Below are 22,640 nucleotides of genomic sequence, written 5' to 3' on the forward strand. Positions count from 1 at the left end.
GATCACGCCATTACTGTATCTCGCGACTGATGTTTCCAAGTATCATATTGCACATATCGTCTTCTGTCTCTATAAATTGCCCCCAAAAATTACCACGTATCCATTTTGTATTCTTCGCCTTTAAACTAATACAATATACAAAAGATTGAAAAATTAAGGTCATCATTTCTAATTACCTTTTTCCGTTTTTGGTACGTAAACCTTTCGGGCTATTCTAACCTTCTTGCCTTTTTGGGGTTACAGCCCCAGTTTCGAAACAAGAGGTCTTAAGGGCGGGCGAAGGATCTATATTTCGAATTTTATTGATTCTCGATGGTTTTCAACCGTTCTTTCTTTGTCTTGTTTCCAAAGATCTCTTTTATCAAGGAGATACTTAAGCTCACCTACTAAGAAACTACGAAATTCACATTTAAAAGTAGTTTGAGCTACTAGAATATCTGTCATAGACTTGAAATGGTTTAAGTGTCCCTTTAAGATCTTGAAGCTATAGGTTGACCTTTACAGACAAACTTTTGTAAGAAGAAGAACGTCTAGCCAAGAGCTATTCAAGAAGGAGTGAGACTCTAATTTAAACCATCTCGGCTAATACCGTGTAGGGCTGTCCTTGACTTTTGTTTGAGCTGCTCGTTTTCAGCGAAGTTTTTCAAATGTGAAACCTAGCGATAAGTGACACCTTCCTCCGAAAACACCCTCTTGCGTCTGACATGCTTGGGACCCAATTTTCAGAAGTCGTAGGTATATACCATTTACAAAAATCGGTTACAAAGTAGGGTCTGGTGTTATCACAACAAAGACGTTAGAACCGACTTCAAACGAAGGGACTTTGGGGCACGTACAGGTAACGTTAAAGTCCTATCCAACGTCTTTGGGTTAACATAAATGATGTTCCGTCGTAAGTCTCTTTTAACCAGACTACACTGCGTCATCCCCCCTTTTGAAACTGGTTTATTTTATCTCTATACTCTCTTGCACCACGAATCGGCTCAGTATAAACCTTTTCGATGCAAATGAAGGGGGTAAGCAACCCCCAGTATCGGGACATACAAGGGGGTTGATACATTGCCATCCGTCTCTGCGCACTCTCATGTTACAAAATGACTGCAGCGCAGGCGCCAAAAAGCGAGATGGTTGGCAGAGTTTTACCCCCGCGTCTTTACCTCTTAGTTAAATCGAAATATTATTGCGCGCCCTAGACAGGATAGCTCTCATGGACGCCGGTGCGTTCGAATGGCTGAGTACTACTGTACATGATATACTCTTGGTCCAACTGCAATGCGTTGCATAAAATAAGACTCCTTTAATAAGAAATCTTATTTAAATTGCGCACCTTTTTTTATTCTCTCAAAGAAGTAAAGAATAAAAATTTTAATCTGGGATAGATTCTTTTTTTCTTTTCAAAAATAAACCGTATTGTAGATAAAATACTCAAATCTTGCTGTTTGAATGTTTTTAGAAAATCCGTATAGCCTTTTTCATGTAAATTTCAGAATCACGGAAAATCTGAGAAAGCTCTTTTCTTTGATTGTCTGTTTTGGGAATCTGCATTCAATCCGAATCGGTCTGATATTTTAGCCAGTCCTAGGCTCGGTTTTCCTCTTATCCGAGCTTAGACGTATGAGGGTAGTCTAGCCTTGTACGTGCTGAAATTTCAAAGTGTTTCTCACTCCAGAATCAGTATATCTCTAAATATTCCAGAGATACGGCCTGCAATTTCCAAGGGCGCCTTTATCAGAGAATATATCAAAAGGACTGGAAAGTTACCATTTGCCAAGGCTTAACAAAATGACAATTTAGTTTGTATAACTACCCTAGAACTTTGAGTAGCCAATAGGGAGCTTAGATATTGTGTTTTTTGAAAGTAGTGCTGCTTAAGGGATTCTGGGAGAGGGAGACGCTCCTCCTCCTCCTCCTCTAATCGCGTAGTCTGCTAATTCTGACTGACTTTCGTCTCGTTAGTCGGATAATGATTTGAATTAACTTCTATTCATTATTATAAATCAAAATTTAACTATGCCGTCGATAAAACATAAAAGCATTGTGTATAAGCCAATGTCCAAAAATTATGTTACACAGTGTAACGTTTTTTGAAACGATTTATTCATAAAGGTATTTAAACCGATTGTTTTTACCAAGGCTTAACAAAGCGTTTAAAGGAAAAGTTTGCTAAAACTAAAATATTTCGACAGTTAGTACCCCAATTTGTGTGGAATAATTTGAATGCATTTGAAGGCCACGATTGTAAGGAAAACGTAAGCGAGATATTGGAACTTCTACCGATGAAATCCAATGACTTGTAGAGGGCTTTAAACTGGATTTTCCGGAAACTATTTTTTTCTCTCTCTCTAAAAGCCGAGGCACTAGTCTTTCGCCAAAATTTTTGTACATCTGATTACTGATTTCTGAATTTTTATGTGAATTACTGAACGAATTCCTTGACTTCTGTGATTACCATTATTTTCGGTGATTTCCATAATCTTTACACTGATTTCCCGTTATTGCCGCAGATTACTTGTGATTTCTGTTTGAATGCCAATAAATTCCGGTGATTTTTTTGGTGAATGCCGTGATTACCACTGAATTCTTCGTGAATTTCGATGTTATGCAGTGATTATTTCTATTTCAACTAATTACGATTTTTATTTTGAATTTTCCAATTCCTCGACTGATTATGTGTGATTACTGAGGTGATTGCAAAAGATTACTGGTAAATCATGTGATTATTTCAGATTTTCTCAAGATTTCTCGTGATTTCCAGATTTCTGATTAATACCTTTGATTACCCACAAGAATTTTTTGATTACTGATGATTGTCTAAGATTTCTAGAAATCAAGTAATCGATTTCTGCGGTTTTGTACACCTGATTATTCAAGTGACTAACCCCTCGCTAAAAGCTGTGATTAGGCTATCCTGGGGTGACGTAATGTTAGAGCCGTAGAAATCAAGAAGCGATATCTAGTTTATTAGGGAGAAGGTATAAGATGCCTAAGTATTCGCGCGCCATAGTCCCAGTCCGGGCCCCTTTCAAAATACAAGGGGGGGACGTAAAAGGAGGCCGGGCTATTTCGCCTCTCCTCAGTCGTAAAATACGTAATTTTCGTCATTTGCATCGCCCTGACGTGGGTTTTCAAGAACCAATGAAATGCTGCTTGTAATTTAGAGGCGGGGATCAACTCCGGACCTACGTTTGGACTGGAGATGAAGTTGGAAAAGTGGCGAATTTATACCTTCTCCATAGTTAACTAGATATCGCTTCTTGTAGAAATCTAAACCCCCTCAAACGGGATGCAGAAATATTCTCTTCTATTTCCTCTTGCTTATACACGACTACTTTTTTGGTTTAAATATATTATCTACTCCTCTTGCTATACATTCTCTGCCGCCAAAAGATATTGGTAGCTTTCTTAGTAGCTGGCATTACCTGTCGTCACTCCGTAGCCCTAACAATAACGAGGCCCTGAAAGTGAGAGCTAACTACGTAGGTTTAAAACGCACTATATCTTTTCATCAAGTTCCTTCAGAACCTGATATGAAATTCTTTACTTTTGTTAGAGTACAGTTTTTCAAGGACTTCTTATATCATTATGTAATAATTCGCTAAAACTTCCCGTAGTTGGCAGCGCTCGAAATCCAATTTAAAATTATATTTATACTGAATATTGGCAAATTTTTCTCGAAAAATTGTCCTCGAAACTTTAATTATGGTGGTGTTATATAGAAAAGGCGTAGTTGGACCTAGTTATTAATTTAAACTAAAATGACAGGTAACATAACATTATACCTTAAAAGAACCGCCTCCTTCTAAATATAAAAGGAAAAATATTAAAAAAATTCAAATAAATTATCTCTTATTACGATATAATTAGCATTTAATTAATCTTTAAACGCTGACTACTGTGCCAAAATTGCTTTAGGAGCGTCTGCTAGCCAGAAAAAAAAAGCAATATTTAAGTTAACCAATCTAAACATTCTAAACGATTTAATTGAATTTAAACATACACGTTTTATTCGAAATTAATTAAACATTCTAAACAAGATTTAATCTGTACAGACCTAATTTAATCACTCTAATCGTGATTAAATCTAATTAACTGGATGCATTGTTCAAAACCATATTTAACTTCCTCTCGCTATTTGCTAATTAATAGATTATTTACAAACTTTTAAATGAATAATGAAGTATTTGTTTGTTATAGTGAATTGTTGAAACCCTCGAAAAAACCTGCTTTTTATTATTTTCTCTTTCATAAAAATAGAAAAGAGGATATTTTTCTTCCTGGAATGTATTTTTGTAAATCTTATTGAAATGCCACTGAGTTTTTCCGAGATGCTCTATATATAGAAACGCGAGGATGCCGAGGGAATATTTTTTCAATTTGTAGATCGCGTTTCTATATTTTCGTTCATTTTCTGCCCCTTTCCTTATATTTTTCGACCATAATCAATATGAGGTACTCCTTTTTACTTATTTCCGGAATTTTTGGTTCGTAAGATGCCATTTTAGGCGTAAAAAGATATTTTATGACTAAGGGTATGATAGATGCTGAGATTAGGTATACTTTAGTATGATAAAAATGCGCTGCTTCCCATAAATTACAAGTTGTGTGTATTGAATATTGATGGGTTTTGTTTTTCAGCTGATGTTTTTTATACAGTTGAAACTTTAGTTTCTGATTTGATAAATCTACAATAAATAAATGACAAAGAAGTTTAACGCGTGTTAGTAAGTTATTCATGTTTAGAATTATCTTAAGAAAAACCTTGATATGTCTTTTTGTTCATGTGTTAGTAAGGAATAAATCTTGTTCATGTATTAGTAAGGGATAAATCTTCTTGTTCATGTATTAGTAAGGGATATAAATCTTTTTGTTCATGTGTTAATAAGAGATATAAATCTTCCCGCTCATCTGTTAAGCATGGACTGAAATATGAAACTAAAATTCGTTTTATGACTGGCTAACTTTACTAGTCAACACCAAAATAACAAATATCCAATCTCTCATTTATACAATAACGAAAGTACCGAATTTCATTACAATAATAACCGAGAATCCCAAATAAAATATTTCATTAATAATATGTTTCTACAGAAATAGGTCTATTTTTATCCACTTTCCATTAGCATACCAAAATTACCCTAAATCTACCGCTTTTTTCAGTATATATATAAAACTCCCTAAACAAATGCTGGCGTAAGCACTTCTCTTTTCCGCTTCACCTTCTCGTTTTTTAGCCAATGAGAGCGCTCGGTTGATTCGCGTAGGAAGGGGTGGGTTGGTCGCTGTGTGTGCATTAACGAACTCTACGCGTGGGCGACTCAATGACTTCATCGTAGAAATCTTGCCCTCCCACGCTAAATCTGCCCACGTTGAAATCTACCTTGGGTACCTTTATAGGTAACTAGAACGGAGAGATTTTGGAAAATGATATCCCTATCGAGAGGCTAATCACTAGGGGTGTGCGAATACCACTTTTAGGGTATCGAACCGGTTATCGAGTACTAAAAAATTTTCCTTATCAAATACCGAATCGAATAGTTTATTCCAAATCTAATACCGAATAGTTAGGCCTTGGTAAATATTTTACTAACCGATTAATCGCGACTAGTTAAGCCTAATACTCGCGAATACTAGGCTTAACTATTCGCGATTTATCGGGTGGTTACCCTTATATTCGCAAATAGTTAATACAAAGCAAGGAGAAAAACATTTAGAAGCTCCTAGATTTCAAAATACCTCTCCTCATTGGTGGCCAAGTGTTTTTTAAACTTTTCCTAGGCACTTGAAGTTGATGGTAGTTTTTGGCGGAGGACAAATAAAATCGGGATGATATTTTTTAAAATAAGGTGGGTCTCTATAGTGCCAAGGACCTAAATTTATGTTAGTCGAACTTCAATCGAATAGTCAGTTCGGTATTCGATATTCGTATCGAATAGTGAAAATGGGCTTATCGAATAATTCACACCTCTACTAATCACACTTGAGTTCCCCGCACACTGATTACTAGTTAGGGGTACGTGGAACAAAAAATGCGGGCCAGCTTACCACGGAAATATACTTTCTGAATATTTCATAATATACACTATATCTATATAGATCTTTTAATAGTAGTAAAATCGATGAAAAAAAGCTAAGATTATTCCATTTCACCCTCTCTTTAATCGCCGTGTTAATTAGGTGGAATGAAAAGAAAAATGAAACGTAATTAGGACTTCTAAAGTAACGGATAATTATTTCCTTTGAAACTATTTTTAAATTCAAGTTCAGCTATTCTACGCGCAATTAGCTGGTATAATTATAATATTGTGGTTTCTCTCTATTAGTGAAAAGTATAGTAGATGGCTATTTCGACCAAGATTTTGTAAACGTGTTAAAAGTTAGAAAATTTTAATACGAAAGGTCAGGTAATCTGAAATTTAACGAACGAACAACCGCAGTGCGAAAGTTTACGTTCAAGGACCATTCAGACTAAAATGTTTCGTTCACGTCGGTGTAGTCAACAACCACGTTAAATATTCGTGGCTTTAGTTAAAAAATTTCACTTTCGTCGGGCAGTTTCGAGATGGCAGCACCTCGTTAGCACCTAGCCATAGCTCACTCGATCATGCCAAACTGATACATTGTATGATCGAGTGAGCTATGCTTTAACAGACGATATGTGATAAGTTTTGGGATACTTTTCGTTATTTTTCATTTTGGATTCGGCAAAAGTCTTGGTTCAAAAATCACCATAAACGCGGCTCATTTTAAGTTGACCACACTTACGTCTGAACAGGGAAATGAATGTACCAACGCGACCGACGGGAAAGTAAATTTTTTTTTCTCTATAGTCTGAATGGGCCTTTAGATGGCTCAAGCATAATATGTCTTTGTATATACATCTATACTCTGGAGTATGTTAATAGTACGGCGATAGAGTCCCTAGGTTGTCTTTAAAATCGACAGAGAGAACCTCTGAAACCTTCTTTGGCAAACTCAAACAATGCCGGAGGATTCGAAAAGGCCCCGAGGAAGAAAATATTCGCCAAATGGTTTAGATAGATTTCGAGTTATCCGGACCTATGTACTGATTCCTTCTAAATTTTCACTGAGAAAAGTTAGCGCTATAGTTAGCTAGACAGTCAGTACCTTAAGCCAATATATTTCGTTTTCCCTGCCTAAGTACACAGAAGTCGTGCTTGGAGGAGGAAGGAGTATATACATACGTCCCGACATTGGAAACTATCTGGGGTTGACAATCCTATTAGGCTTAAAACAACAAATCAATATATATATTAATAAAAACTGTCATTGTAGACAAAGACGGGAAAGTGTAAAAGATAAGTGTAGAAAATGAATTGCCTGAAGTAACAGATATTAAAATTTTCACTTTTGAAGACATGATCATAAAACATCGATTATTTGAAAAAATTCTTATCTTAGTTTTTTTCACCAAAATTAGTCAAAATATTTTGTCATGAAACATGAGCATCATTTTAAAAGTAGTACGCGTGAACATTTTATTTTATATCCAAAATTTGCAATTAGTTTTGAGTATTCGGTCCCATAAGGAGAATTAAATAGTCAGAAAATGGTTCAACAAAAAACTGTGTGAAATCTTGAAAAATCGTAGTCGTTAATTTGAAAGTTTTAAAAATATCAAAATTAACGTGATGTATAGCTCCCAAAATATCTTTTGAACATTAATAACTACATCACAGTAGAACGGCCTTTGTAATTTGTAACCTAGTATCATGCCAGTATCCCTCAAAAAACTTGAAGATACCATTTTTTCTTGACTACTATTTAGAGCAAAATACTTGTGTAAATAATGTAGAAAAACACTTTGAGTTTAATGAAAATTTAGTGAAAAAACTAAGATAAGAATTTTTTCAAATAATCGATGTTTTATGATCATGTCTTCAAAAGTGAAAATTTTAATATCTGTTACTTCAGGCAATTCATTTTCTACACTTATCTTTTACACTTTCCCGTCTTTGTCTACAATGACAGTTTTTATTAATATCTGTCACTTCAGTCTTAATATTAATTCAAATTGTTCAGAAACCTTAGGAGAGTAAAAGTATTAGGGCATTTTGCATATATTAGTTAACTCGTTTGAACTAACCAACCATCTATTATAAAACTGTCATTCCTGACTTGACAATGAACGTCCGGTCAAACTCAAATTGCTTTCCCGTCATTTTCACATGCAAATACAGAGGAAGCTGTACATAGTTATACCACAAAAAGATTCCGTATACCTGAGCACCAACACATGTCATATACTTATCAAGTTCAATTACCAGTCGTCGGTACTCTGGCTTAATTACCAGTCGTCGGTAATCTAGCTAGATTACTGACGACTGGTAATTAAGCTTAATTACCAGTCGTCGGTAATGTAGCTTAATTACCAGTCGTCGGTAATGTAGCTTAATTACCAGTCGTCGGTAATGTAGCTTAATTACCAGTCGTCGGTAATGTAGCTTAATAACCAGTCGTCGGTAATGTAGCTTAATTACCAGTCGTCGGTAATGTAGCTTAATTACCAGTCGTCGGTAATCTAGCTTAATTACCAGTCGTCGGTAATCTAGCTTAATTACCAGTCGTCGGTAATCTAGCTTAATTACCAGTCGTCGGTAATATAGCTTAATTACCAGTCGTCGGTAATATAGCTTAATTACCAGTCGTCGGTAATCTAGCTTAATTACCAGTCGTCCGTAATCTAGCTTAATTACCAGTCGTCGGTAATCTAGCTAAATTACCAGTCGTCGCCAATCTAGCTTAATTACCAGTCGTAGGTAATCTAGCTTAATTACCAGTCGTCGGTAATCTAGCTTAATTACCAGTCGTCGCTAATCTAGCTTAATTACCAGTCGTCGCTAATCTAGCTTAATTACCAGTCGTCGCTAATCTAGCTTAATTACCAGTCGTCGCTGATCTAGCTTAATTACCAGTCGTCGCTAATCTAGCTTAATTACCAGTCGTCGGTAATCTAGCTAAATTACCAGTCGTCGCCAATCTAGCTTAATTACCAGTCGTAGGTAATCTAGCTTAATTACCAGTCGTCGGTAATCTAGCTTAATTACCAGTCGTCGCTAATCTAGCTTAATTACCAGTCGTCGCTAATCTAGCTTAATTACCAGTCGTCGCTAATCTAGCTTAATTACCAGTCGTCGCTGATCTAGCTTAATTACCAGTCGTAGGTAATCTAGCTTATTTACCTGTCGTCGGTAATCTAGCTTAATTTCCAGTCGTAGGTAATCTAGCTTAATTACCAGTCGTAGGTAATCTTGTTAAATCACCTTTGTTGTTACTGTCTCTAAGGCAGTTGGTAACTTAATATATATGTGTGGGGTCCTTTTCCAACTTAACTTGTTAGCTATTACAAGCTTAGGTTCTCTGGTTTTTTACCACTACGAAAAATTGGACCAAATAGCCTTAACCGTGCTAACATCATAAACTGACTCTTATCCATGGTAAAATATCGCATATTGGAATGGTTTTGAAAATGTGAAATTAAACATACTTTAACTTAAATCTAATTAATGAAAATTGGAAAGCACAAAAGCTAAATACCAGGCTTTCGTTTAAAACCGGTTTCAAGTCAAACAGCCGAATAGTTATTGCATTACGGCTGCCACAAAATGGTTATTTGTAAAATATTTTCCCATGTTATTTCTATGGGAAAATTTTATGTTTTTCATCAAAATATCGTAAAAGTTTTATGGAAATGAAAACCACCCTTAGCAACTTTATTTTTTATAAAATAAACTATTAAATGAATCTTTTTGAAATTTTAACCACATATTGAGGGTCCGAATTGTAGTTCTGTGGAATTTTTTCAAAACAGTTAATACAATACAAATAAAGTTATATCCAATCAAAAAACCATCCTTATACATTAAAGTCAGTATGAAGTCTTATCTAAGAGAGCTACCGCTCTCCTAGAATATTTTAGTTTTTGTTTGAATATCCTCACCAGCCTTAATATACCCACCTCTCCATCATGGCTTTTACTGGCTGGGGTTATGCGGGCGGGCTTCTCTTAGAAGGCTTCGTTGGTTTTAAAATGTGTTTACCGTATATTGGTGCAAGTATGTGGTAACTTCATCACTTACGTTTAGGCTGGAATTGTGCAAGTATGTGCATGGTAACTCCATCACTTACGTTTAGGCTGGAATTGTGCAAGTATGTGCATGGTAACTCCATCACTTACGTTTAGGCTGGAATTGTGCAAGTATGTGCATGGTAACTCCATCACTTAGGTTTAGGCTGAAATTGTGCAAGTACGTGGTAACTTAATCACTTACGTTTAGGCTGAGTATGTGGTAACTTATCCACTTACGTTTAAGCTGAGTATGTGGTAACTTATCCACTTACGTTTAAGCTGAGTATGTGGTAACTTATCCACTTACGTTTAGGCTGAGTATGTGGTAACTTATCCACTTACATTTAGGCTGAGTATGTGGTAACTTATCCACTTACGTTTAAGCTGAGTATGTGGTAACTTATCCACTTACGTTTAGGCTGAGTATGTGGTAACTTATCCACTTACGTTTAGGCTGAGTATGTGGTAACTTATCCACTTACGTTTAGGCTGAGTATGTGGTAACTTATCCATTTACGTTTAGGCTGAGTATGTGGTAACTTATCCATTTACGTTTAGGCTGAGTATGTGGTAACTTATCCTTTTACGTTTAGGCTGAAATTGTGCAAGTATGTGGTAACTTCATCACTTGCGTTTAGGCTGAAGTTGTGCATGCACGTGGTAACTTTGTCACTTACGTTTAGGCTGAAGTCTTTCTTCTCTTTTCTGTTTTATAATTTATAGTACGAAAGATTTATAAAGTATTATAGGTTGAAGTAAGTAGTTTTTATTCGAAGTATAATGATAAAATACACTCCAAAAATCAAACAACTGATTTTTAAAGTTTGCCGGAATACATTCAAAATGAATTCCAAGATTTTTAATTTGTATTTTTAATTATTTTTTTTATTTATTTTCGTTGGCAAACTTTTCAAACAACCAAAGGAGGGAACGCGAAAAGCTTAAATTTTTTGTTCTTTTGACCTAAGGCCTAAGCGAGTTTGCACATCTGCTTCTGAACCCTTTTCCCGCTCTTTTATTTAATAATAGAAGATAGTGAGAATATTTTTAATTAATATTATGAAGGTTTATTTTATAAAGGGTTAAAGTTACCGGGAATTAGCTCTCCATAATATTTATTCAAATTAAAATATTACGCTATTTTACGACTCCAAGCTAGCAGGTTCTTTATCCGATTTTATGATTTAATTTTATAATCTTAAACTCAACTGTTAGACCGAGGAAGTCGAAGATTTATTAAAAAGAAAAAATTTATCACTTATCTTTTCTCTTGAATTTTTCTTTGTTTAACCTTTCAATTTTGTGTATTTCGCGTTAACAACATATAGGGGTAAATTATCACATGTTATTCCTATACGCGCCTGTAAAAATGTTTACCCTGCCTTTCTTTGGTGTTAATATGAAAGATAACTTAAAGTTGCTAGAAACGTTTCTCAGATCAACATAGGGAGTTTGAGTAAAAAATTTAATTTAATTGTAGAATAATAAATATTAATGGCTATATAATAAATTAATAGTAATAATAATAATGCATTAAAATTCAGTTACAATCTTATTGCATTCAGGTAGGGTGATATGTTAGCCTCTTTGGAGTCTAGCGGTTCCAGGAGTAAATCAACTGGACGGAAGTTATTCTTCTGCCATAACCTGAGAGTACTAGTTTCGGTGTGAAAAATTGATTTTAAATTTAGAGAAGATAGTTCTCAAGAATGATAGCAATGATATGCATAAATACTACGTATTATCAGAAGGGGACAATAGAAGAAGGATGACACTCTGTATCCTCTTAATACTTTAGTTATGTAACGTTATCCTTCCCAGGCTCATCACCCTTTTTGTTTGCTCTCTCGCTCATCACACTTCACATAGGCATCGCACCGTGCTAGGGTGAATTCTATAACTGCACAAGCTTTGATTGTCTTGACGTGGATGGGACAAAAACACACAAGCGCATGCGCCTTAGCAAATAGTTAAGCAGCGCTAATGGAGTAATGATGAGGGAACTATTTATGGCGTATGTGATTCGGTTTAGTAACCTTGCTATAATAAATGTAATAGAATGTTGGGAAGAATCATGTTACAATTACCTACTCCGCTTTGTGATGGTACACTTCTCTCGAAGAGAAGTATATATTACATACTTCTGGTACTATGGATTCCCATCTCTTGCCTCTCTTTTGTGATTTTGGTGGGAGCCCTGAAACCTATCCACACCTTTACTCTTAGTTGATTTACTCCTGATGATCTTTCTTTTCTCTAAAGTAAGGGTTGGGATAGGGGATCTGTAAACTCTCTAAATGTCAACCCCGAGGACATCTCTCTCTTTCTCTGTCGACCGGCACCCAATTTTCTGGCGCATTCTGCGAAGTTATTAGAAGGCCGCGTGCACCTTATAACCTATACATGTTGGAAGCATGGGGAACGATGGTACACATACTCTAAAATTTTTCCAGCTCTCTTACGCTCCCGGATCCTTTCTCTCTTTTCTTTAGTAACTTTATTGGCGGCTGGCGCCTGTCTGTCCAAGATGACCCCTTTTAAAGGATTTTTCTAGGGCTTAAAGCTCTTTTTTATGTATGGGCTCTAGGAATTTTGGGAAAACCCCCAAAAATTCTAATACCTAGCCTAAGCCTTGATCTAATCCCAACTAATATATTGGTTTTCAGTGTATTTTATATCCAAATGGGATATTTTAGCTGGATTGAGATCTTTTAAAAATTTATGGGTAGAACATAACTTACCTTTTAGATATTAGAATTTAGTTCTTCGTGAGTTACACGAGAATTTCTATCTTTGCATGTACTTGGAAGTAAGTCTTATTAGAGTTGGTAAATGTCCTGTACACAAATTTCCAGGTTTGATTTTAAATACGCTGATTATCAACGTTTTCACTGTTATTTGATCAATTTTGGCTCCAAACTATTGAAACACTATTTAGAACAAAAAAATCAAACTTTGTGAAATCCCCCTAAAAAGTTGTTTTGTTTAAATGTTTTAAAGTTTTCGGTTTGCTCCATAATTTTCAGACTAGGTGGGTTCATACCATTTACACCAGGAGTCGAGGCTACTTGGTACTGCACTTTGTAGTTTGTACTTGGTATCCAGGTGTAAATGGTATCAATCGTTCTAGTCTCAAAACTATGTATAATATACTGTATAATTTGAGAGTGCACACATTTTATAATGTAAATCGGTGTGAATTTCTGCGCACCATTTGATTGCCTGAGAAATTTGGTGTAAACGACGTTGCGAAAGTGGGACTCGAACGAATGTTAATTTTCTGAACATGTTTACTGTGAAGTATTTTTAATCATTTATAACGAAAAAGACAAGAGTTGAAAATATCAACGTGTATCGCCAGGAATAAATACGGCTAATTGGAATCATTGTGTAGCTTCCCGAATAATTTGCCAACAAATGAAATCACAGTTAGAAAGACGTCAGAATTATGATAGTATGTTCTCAAGTCCGGCCTACAAAACCCCCATAGAAATTAACATTAGAGATATGGTAGCACAACTATTCCTATTAACTGCATGCATCCCTTATATTACATATTAATGGGAAAGTAGAAAATTCAAACACAAAATAAATCCCTTATGTAGTATACCGTTAATTTTTTATTTTTACAAGCTTGACCTTTAGATTCAATTGATATAAATAAAGATTTCAAAGAAATATCTTAGTTTTTCTCGCACTTTAACTGTGAGTTACGGCTATCTGCACTGGCCTTTTCGAATGAAAAGGTCAAATGTGCCTACACTAAATTAATTTAGTCTCTTTGAAAGTTTACATTAATCGTGGGAAGAATTTATCTTTATCTTTAAAGATAATTTATCGAAGTGTTCCTTCTATAAAAATCATCTTTTTTTTTCGTTCTCTCTCGCGTCTCAAACAACCATGAGAAGAAACATTTTTTCCAACAAAATTGATAATATAAGAGGAAACGCTATGTGAAACCGTGGAAGACTTATAGCATTGAAGCATGGACGCTAAATCTCTGAAGGGACCGGAAAACGCCCGCCTTCCACTTTAGAAACCTAGTCCTCTCTAGCATAGCATGGGGGAAGGGAAGGTGGCTGTAAATTTGGGAACACTCAAGGCCTTTTTGTCTTTTGTCATTCTTCATAAACCTATTGAAAAAAAATTAAACGACGTTGGCCGTACCCGTTTTTATTATTATTATTTATTTTTTTACAAAGCAAACGTGCTATCAGGGATAGATTTTATTTAAGAAGTAGGAATGGAGAACGGTTAGTATTTACTTCAGTCCGACTCATAGCCCAGTATAGAGCCCCTCCCTCCAACACGTAACGAAAAGGTTCAAATTATCTTATTGGCTCACTTAAACTACGTTTTGATGACGTTGCGGATGGGAACGGCGAAAAATACGTAATTCCTTTTTACCTCTGTCGCTGACTATGACCCGCCCCTTCTTTTATACCCCCCCGTCCCGTGGAAGGGGGTCCGGGACTTTGACGCGAGCCCAGATTACTCTGTTCTCCATTCCTACTTCTAAAATTAAACGTATCCCTGGTGCTATAGAGAAAAATCTCTCCTGTTTACCAGTCCCTTTAGCGATGCAGCGTTCATGATGGAAGATATTGATCTATACTACGACCAATAAAGCCCTGAAGGTCTTGGCTACAAGTTCCAGGGGGAGATATCGCAACGGTAGACGAAAGCCACCTCTTTAACGCCCCAATTCAAGCGTTTCCCATTCACCTATACCATGAATTTAACCTGTTATCAAATGAATATGTTTAACATCTTTCTTTGTACTTTTCGAATCGATACAGCTAATGCAGAGTTGACACAGGTTATTAAGGAAATTCGGAAACCTTAGTTTGGAAAACCAGCCTATAAGGTGAAACATTAGTGACGAAATATCCTCAAAATGACCGGAGAAAAATTAGACAATTAAAATCTTTTTACAAAATGGCCGAAAAAAGAAAATACGACAATAAAACTCATTCAGTTCCGATCGCGTATAAATGAGGCCTGTACCAGCTGCTATTGTTTTATCGGGAAAAAGAAAATAAAGAAATAAGATAAATATTATTTTGATATTATTGGTAACTGCAATATGCGAAAATGTAGTTCTATCGAAAAGATAGAAGATAAATATTTATTTGATATTATTGGTTACTGCCCAATGTGAAAATGAATAATTTTCTTTTAAGTATATTTTAGTTAGTTGCGAGATAATTCCTGAATCCTAAATTGAGCAAATACGGTCTATTTTTGATCGATTATGTTAACATACTTAGTGATTGTGATTATTTCAAAATTTTGGTCAGATCGCATTTTACCAAACGTTTATAGGAAAAATTAGACAAAGTGTCTAACAGGCAGCTCTTTCAGCGACATCCGTTTTGAAGGGGGTCAACAAACCCCTCTAATTCACTCACTACGAATATTGTGATACTACACGTGAGACAAGAAGCCCCCTCTTTTTTTTCTCTCAGTCTCGTTTAACCGGTTGGAGGCCGGCCTGATTTGTTTTTACTGAAATGATTACCTCACCAATAAACAATTTGATTGGCTCTAATGTTTTCAAAACTACTCGTGTTCCAAAAAGCATCTCAAGCGCTAGCAAAAGCAGAGTAAAATGCCTGTTGGACACTTTGTGTTTTTTTCCTTGATACTTTTGATTTTGTTAAACTTTAGATCATAACTACGTCATTTTCGAATTTCATTGGTTATGTAAATACAACTCTATCTTGGCTATTCATGTGACAATTCAAAACTAGACTTTTCATGCAGCTAGCCCCTCGTTTCAAATTTATAACCCTTTTTTGTGTGTAATAAAAAAAGGAAATAAGAAGTACTTTTTCCAGACGGACCCCCAGGAAAGAACCTTTCTTTTCAGTTTATAAAATGTAACGGGAAGTTTTATTTTTCTTTTTGTTACTTTAAACTATGTTCGAGATCATTCTGTTATTGTGTACAAACGTAGGTTAGTGAGTAGTCCAACTAACTTATTACTACAGTAACAATTAGAGCCTTTTTACACTTGACCGAATTGTTTTAAGAAACTTCATTCCTCATCATTTTAAACATAGCTATTGTTGACGTTTGAATTCAAGCGTATGCACCCTTAACAATTTTTGGAAATTTAAGGGTATATAAGGTCATTGATTTAAATTATGATAGGAAATCCTGCAATTGAGGGAACCTTTGGTGGAAGCCTTGCCATTGGGAGCTTAGATATTTTTCGTAACCCTAGCCGATCGCCACGTATTTCTTGATCCTAACGATGGGAGTGTAGAAGCCCAAAATTGCTTTCTGCGAACACGGTGACAGACACACACACAGATATGTCCTGTGTAATACTTCTCCGTGACGTCATCGTCACTCGGAGAGATAAAAAACTAAAAATGTCTGCACACATTGAGAATGGAATTGTAACAAAATAATTTCGAAATGTGGATAATTTAACTTCATCGTTTTATTTCGTCACGTGGCTTTTTAAGCCTTTTTTCTCATCCCCATCTGCACATAGGCCTACTTAAAGACGTTTTGAAGCGGAATTCTCGCTTCTTTTTTTATTGTATCTCTCCCTTAAGTTGGAGCGACTTCTAAGTTGGTACCGAGGCATGGGATGGTGTATTTTACTGACCAGCTCAACTCGATGTAGAAAATTCCTTTAAGCCTTTGAAAGTCATTTGAGAGATCCGAGGCGGTGATTACTGCGCTGGACACGTAACTTCTGTATATCCCACATCATCCTCCCACAAGTTTCCCGCCTACTGTCTCTGTCTGTTCGCGCTTGCTATAGGATTACCGTTTCGTTTCTCTGTCCCGAAGGCGAGCGAGTGACAATATTCAACGTGCTCGAAAATGTTATGAAGTGGAGTTAGAATTCATATGAATAACCTGTAAATTTAAATGGTATTGCACGGGTAAAGCTTTAAATGTACGATAGCTAGCCCTTAAATATAACTTGATACTTACCTGGTTACCATTTTTAAAAATGGCAGCGGATTAGAACCAAAACCTAGTTGCCCATCTAAAGGCAAACTTTAGAGATATGAATTTAGCGTAATTTTTAAAATCTGTAAATTACCAAAACAAATTTTGGGAAAATTTGTCTTTTTTTCACGTAATATAGTATATTAATCCACTTTGAATTGTATTTTATACCTAGTTTAGGTGTTGTTAACAGAGCAAACTAATGAGAAATCAGTCAGGCGTTATCACATCTAGGCCCTGCATGCAAAGCTTATCGCTGTTGTTAACTTGTTGTTACTAGTGACTAAAATATCACCATTATCATAAGTTTTTAAGATATGTTCACCATAACTTTGTCACTGGTTACAAACTGGAGCTTGTCATGAATTGACGTAGCTCATAGATTCTCGTAAAGCGACGCCTGGCGAGGCACTGTCAAAGGATTATTACAGACTAAATAGGAAGATGGACTTCAAAACAGAGTGTATAGCCAATTAAATCTCGCTTGTCGTTCTCGAACTAGTTACTTACTACATACTTATGGAACATATCTTATAAACTTATTCCATCATAAGTCAGTATAGTTTGAAAATCTTAAGCCTTGGCACTTCATCAGATTTCCAGCATTTGCTCTTGTTTATCGCGTATTCTCTTCCGGATCCAGACTCTCGATCGAGTTCTCTAACAAAAACCTATTTTTAGAACGGACTGGAGAGACAGAAACCGTAGAAAGAATTCTTGATTGTTAGGTTTGCGTTTTCGAGCTGTTTCCTTCTGCTTCAACCAACCTTATATACGTGCACTGTCGTAGACGAAATTTGAAATTAATAATCTCGAGTTTTCCCGAATTTCGGGCTGAAATACGTGGGTTGAAAGATTCAATTCGAATTGTTGCTAGTCTCGTCTGGTTTGCCACTTTGAGAGAGGATATTTCCCTTGTTGTAACGTTATTTAATAAGCGAGTCAAGCTTACTATCACACTAACAACTTGAAAAATGCGTTGATCAAATATGCTTGAGATGGTAAATTGGCTCCATATTGAATAAATATTACGTTTTTTTTATAAGTCTGGTATAAATTAAGCTTGATTCCCACTCGACCGAAAAAAACCGGCGGAAATCACACAGCCAACGGTAAAAATTTTAACTTACGCCGGCGTCCGGCGGTAGACCGTTCACACTACGACCGAATTTTCTGTTTGGCGGTAGATAATTTTGGGTCACGTGACAGATTTGAGTTGTTTCCACAACATCTATTTCACACTCTGAATTGGTATCTTGGTCCCTTTGTAGCTTAGATCGTACAAGAAGGGATATTTTCTGTTTCTCAGTAATGGGGTCTTCCTTATTAACATCTTATCTCTTTTTACTTCCGTTAGTTTAATTTTTCTTTCTTGGTGGTATTGTAACGACAAAATTTATTATTTCACCCTCCCTTGAATAAATCTTATTATTCCATCTTACCTTTAAGAAAACCCCTCGAAGGCAAGGTAAAGCGCTGGTCGCACACCTGCATTCGATGGGTATATTCAAATTTTCCCAGTGGAACGTCAATGGCCATGACGTCCACCCCACCTGTACAATTCTCTCGCGTAACGAATCTGTTCGAGTTAGTGAGAGCCCATAGGAGCCTACCCCCTTTTATATTCCCTTTTATTATCCAGAAAACGGAGTTTGTCAACCCTATTTGCCAATGCTATTTTTGTTAACCTCAAGTGCTATATTTAGTTTGTAAACATGTTATTTTTAAAAAGTGTATTGTTACCGACTCTCATAAAGAGAAGGTGTGTGGCCCATGACCCCAAAGGTCATGGGGAAAACGCGAAAATAATTCCTGACCACCAGGGCTACGAAAAATGCGGACGTAATCCAAAGACTTCAAATTGTCGACATATGATTGGGTCACGTGGGTCTCAAAGACCCTAGAAAGTCGAACGGTGATTGGTGCGCCTGAAGACACCAATATCTTATAAAAGCTGAACTGGGACAATAGAGAAGAAGAATCGTAACGCTTGGTAAACGAGAAGGACGGTCCCGAAACTATGCCACGTATTTTAATACTTAGGCCCTAACGCGGAAAAAGACTTAGCGCGAAAACCTTTAAGTTCGGTTTATGAAAGACTTAGCGCGAAAACTTTTAAGTTCGGTTGATGGAACCTGGAAGCAGTACCAAAGTTATCTTGGTGGGGCTCGTGCCCTAGGACATTATCGCCCGCTCCGTGCTGCCGTTACCGCTGACTAAACCGAGGACGTATTTAACCGCTCCATGCTGTCGTTCCTGTATACCAGTCGAGGACGCACTACGTAACCGCTCCATGCCGTCCATTGCCGTACGCCGTTACCGGGGACCCAGGGCCCGTACCAGCCCACGCTACTCCGTTGTGAAATCAACCATGCGATAAGTACCCCAAACATTTAATTCGCCTCCCGAGGCTTCTTATCATAACTCCATTGGAGGTTATGACTATTTATTAGAACTCTTGAACAATGAGATTAAAACCCTTGTGTGGTCAAAATTATATTAGGGATAATGTAAAACCCTTATGTGGTTAACATTATTTTAGGTTTAATTGTAAAACCCTTATGTGGTTAACATTATTTTAGGTTTAATTGTAAAACCCTTATGTGGTTATTTCTAATGTTAGTTAAATGTTAAAACCGTTATGTTAGGATCGTTAATTTAAGTTGATTATTTAAAGATATAATTTTGCATGAAGTGTGCATGTTATTTTGCATGTTATAATTAAGTGTGCATGTTTATACTTTTAGTATTAAGTTGATAAGTCTTATTGTCTTATTCTTATTTTTTTTTTTAGTAATTATTATTGTTATTAAATGATTTGTTGGCAAACTCCAAATCTGTTTCCCCTATCTTAATTTTTACCAAAACCCCTAGACAACCAATTGACCATAAGTTAATTTACTCACTAACCCCAATAGTGAAAGTTACGTGAGCTTACCCGGGCTTAGGATTTTATGTTTATAGCGAAAGTTAGTTCCCCATCATGAAATTTAAGTTTATCATAATAATTTCGTTATAGTATGTTTCCGATAAGCCTTGGTCAACCACAAAAAAATGGCGGCTATCAATCGATCTCGCGTGTGCGTGCGCTCTTGAAATTTATGACGTTGTCAGTGGGATAATTTCATTGGCTGAGACACCGGCGTAACGCCGAACACGACCGAAAAAATAGAACACAACTTACGCCCGACTGAACGGAAATTCCGTCGGGCTCGGCGTAAAGATTTTTCGGTCGAACCCCTTTCTGCCGGGTTTCCGTCGTGTTTTCCGTCGAGTGGGAATCTAGCTTTAATGTTATTTGGGTGATTTTGAGTCGAAAATGTAACTTCTATGACAGTTTGCTGTCCAGGTTACTGTTTTCAAGTTAAGATTGGTCAAAGTATCTTAGGGTGATTCCTTAAATTCAATTAAGAAACTGATTTAGACAATGATTTAAAATTTAATTTAGGGGTCATCCCTAAAACACTAATCAAATTATAACTCGAAAACAGTAGACCTGACGACATAATGTCACAGAACATTTTCGACTCAAAATCGTTTTCCCAAAGATCATTCCCCTTAATTTATGCCAGAATTATCAAATTTATGACTTTTAGCAATCATTTTGATCAAATCTAAACGATCATCTTAATTAACTTGCCAATAGTAGTATCATAAATTCAACTATATTCTTGGAAATAATCATGCACAATTGGCCTTAATTTTTTAGACCTGGGGTTTATGACCATGCATTTAGGAAAAGCCGGTAAACATCATATGTAAGCAATAATGCGCATGGTTTCTTCCAGCGCAATTCCATTAGCTTCTATTCCCTATTCCAATATGATGTTAACGGGATCTGTGTTTCTTCTTCATTAAGTTTCTCCAGTTGCTCCCAATACGTCAAAAATAAAGCCATATAATCTTATAAACTGACCCTTTTTTGTAGAGACATCCGTTAAGTCTAAAGTGAATTAATCGGCAAGGGGTACTTGCGAGTATCAAAATTTATTCGCGTAAATTAACCCAGTAAAACCTTCGCATTTATTTCCCTAAGAAATTCGACAGGTAATGGATTCTAATAAATTGATCAATTATTGGGAAAATAATCCAGATTACTATTTTCTATTCAGTTTGGGTATAATTAAGTATTTTCGAATTCTTTAAAGCACCCTATATTTAAAGCACCCTATATATAATTTGAAATTATAAAAATAAACATTTTTGATACTGCCAGAAAAACGTAACCGGTGCTCTCGTTTTTCACCTGAACGAAGAACATTTTTTCCAGCGTTTCCTTCCTTAGTTTGGTTAGTTGTTATCGGTTAAAAATATACGCAAATGTTTTAGTTACTTTTGGTCTATGTTTTTCAGTCTTTCTTTATCACACTGATATTGAATTTAATTTATTGAAATACATAATGACTTTTTACAATGAATTTTTCTGAGCCTCCCATTTTAAGCAGAGCTTGTAGTTGGGAGGCTGAAATTTAACAATCTAATCAAAAATAAGGATCGAAATGCTATAAATTGGGACTAAGTGATTAAAATAGCTCACTATGCAGGGTGTTTCTGATTAGTCTGGCATGAATTAAGTGGGATGTTCTTTGGGCGATTTTGAGCCGAAAATGTTCCATGACATTTTGCCGTCCGGGCCACTGTTTTCAAGAGAAGATTGAATTATTTTACGGATGACGCCGGATGACGCCTAAAATTTAATTAAGCGGTTATCACAGAAACACTCAAATCATAACTCGAAAACAGTGACCCGGACTGCAAGATCTCATAGAAAATTTTCGCCCAAAGAACATGAAACGAATAACGCCTCTTTTATAAAAACAAAATAGTGGCTTTCATGTCAATTTTATACGAAATTTATTTAAACAGATTTGTTTACATTTCATGTTGTTTATGTTGACGATATCCTATATATTTGTTTACACAATTATTTGAAAGCCTCCTGCACGCGATGAACTTCATTTTGAGCTTGGGGTTTTGAAATGAAGAAAGATATTTACCCCGGTTACTTGTTAAACCGACCGTACGATCCTCTTCAAAGGCAATAAGACCAGAAAGATAAATCGAATCCTAGAATTTAATGTTTGATGATTAACGCTATCTTGACTTTCAAGAACTTAATTTTGTCGGCCCTTCTTACCACATGGTGGAGGAAAGAGTACGTTTTAGCAGAAGGGGATAATAGGAGAAGGATGACACTCTGTATCCTCTTTATACTTTAATCCTGTAACATGATTGTTCCCAGGCGAAAGTCCCCTTTTGGTTGGCTCTCCTACTCATCAAACTTCAGATGGGTAACTATCACACCGTGGAGTGAATTCTATAACTATTTGGTGCTAAATCCCCAGCAATCAATCCACAAACCTTGATTATCTTGACGTGGAGGGACAAAAACGCACAAGCGCATGCGCCTTGGCAAATAGTAAAGCAGCGCTAATAGAGTAACGACGAGAGAACTATTTATCGCGTATGTGATTCGGTTTAGTAACCTTGCTCCAAATGTAAAATGATGTTTGGAAGAATCGTGTTACAATTACCTACCTCGCTTTGTGCTAGCTGGTACACTTCTCTCGAAGATAGG

General features: G+C 36.1%; 1 protein-coding gene and 1 long non-coding RNA gene across 3 annotated transcripts in view; both read left to right on the forward strand.

Moving 5' to 3' along the window:
• Nucleotides 1–22,640, forward strand: part of IA-2 (tyrosine phosphatase IA-2) — a 410,032-nt gene that overhangs the window by 44,417 nt on the left and 342,975 nt on the right. The window lies entirely within an intron of this gene.
• LOC149702912 (uncharacterized) lies at nt 18,160–19,896 on the forward strand. The gene is made up of 2 exons (XR_016381883.1): nt 18,160–19,604; nt 19,645–19,896. It is a non-coding gene; the product is annotated as an uncharacterized LOC149702912 (long non-coding RNA).

This window comes from Phalangium opilio, unplaced genomic scaffold (genome assembly GCF_054372755.1).
Source record: "Phalangium opilio isolate 3A_F unplaced genomic scaffold, DU_Popi_V2 ptg000017l_1, whole genome shotgun sequence".
Lineage (NCBI taxonomy): Eukaryota > Metazoa > Arthropoda > Arachnida > Opiliones > Phalangiidae > Phalangium > Phalangium opilio.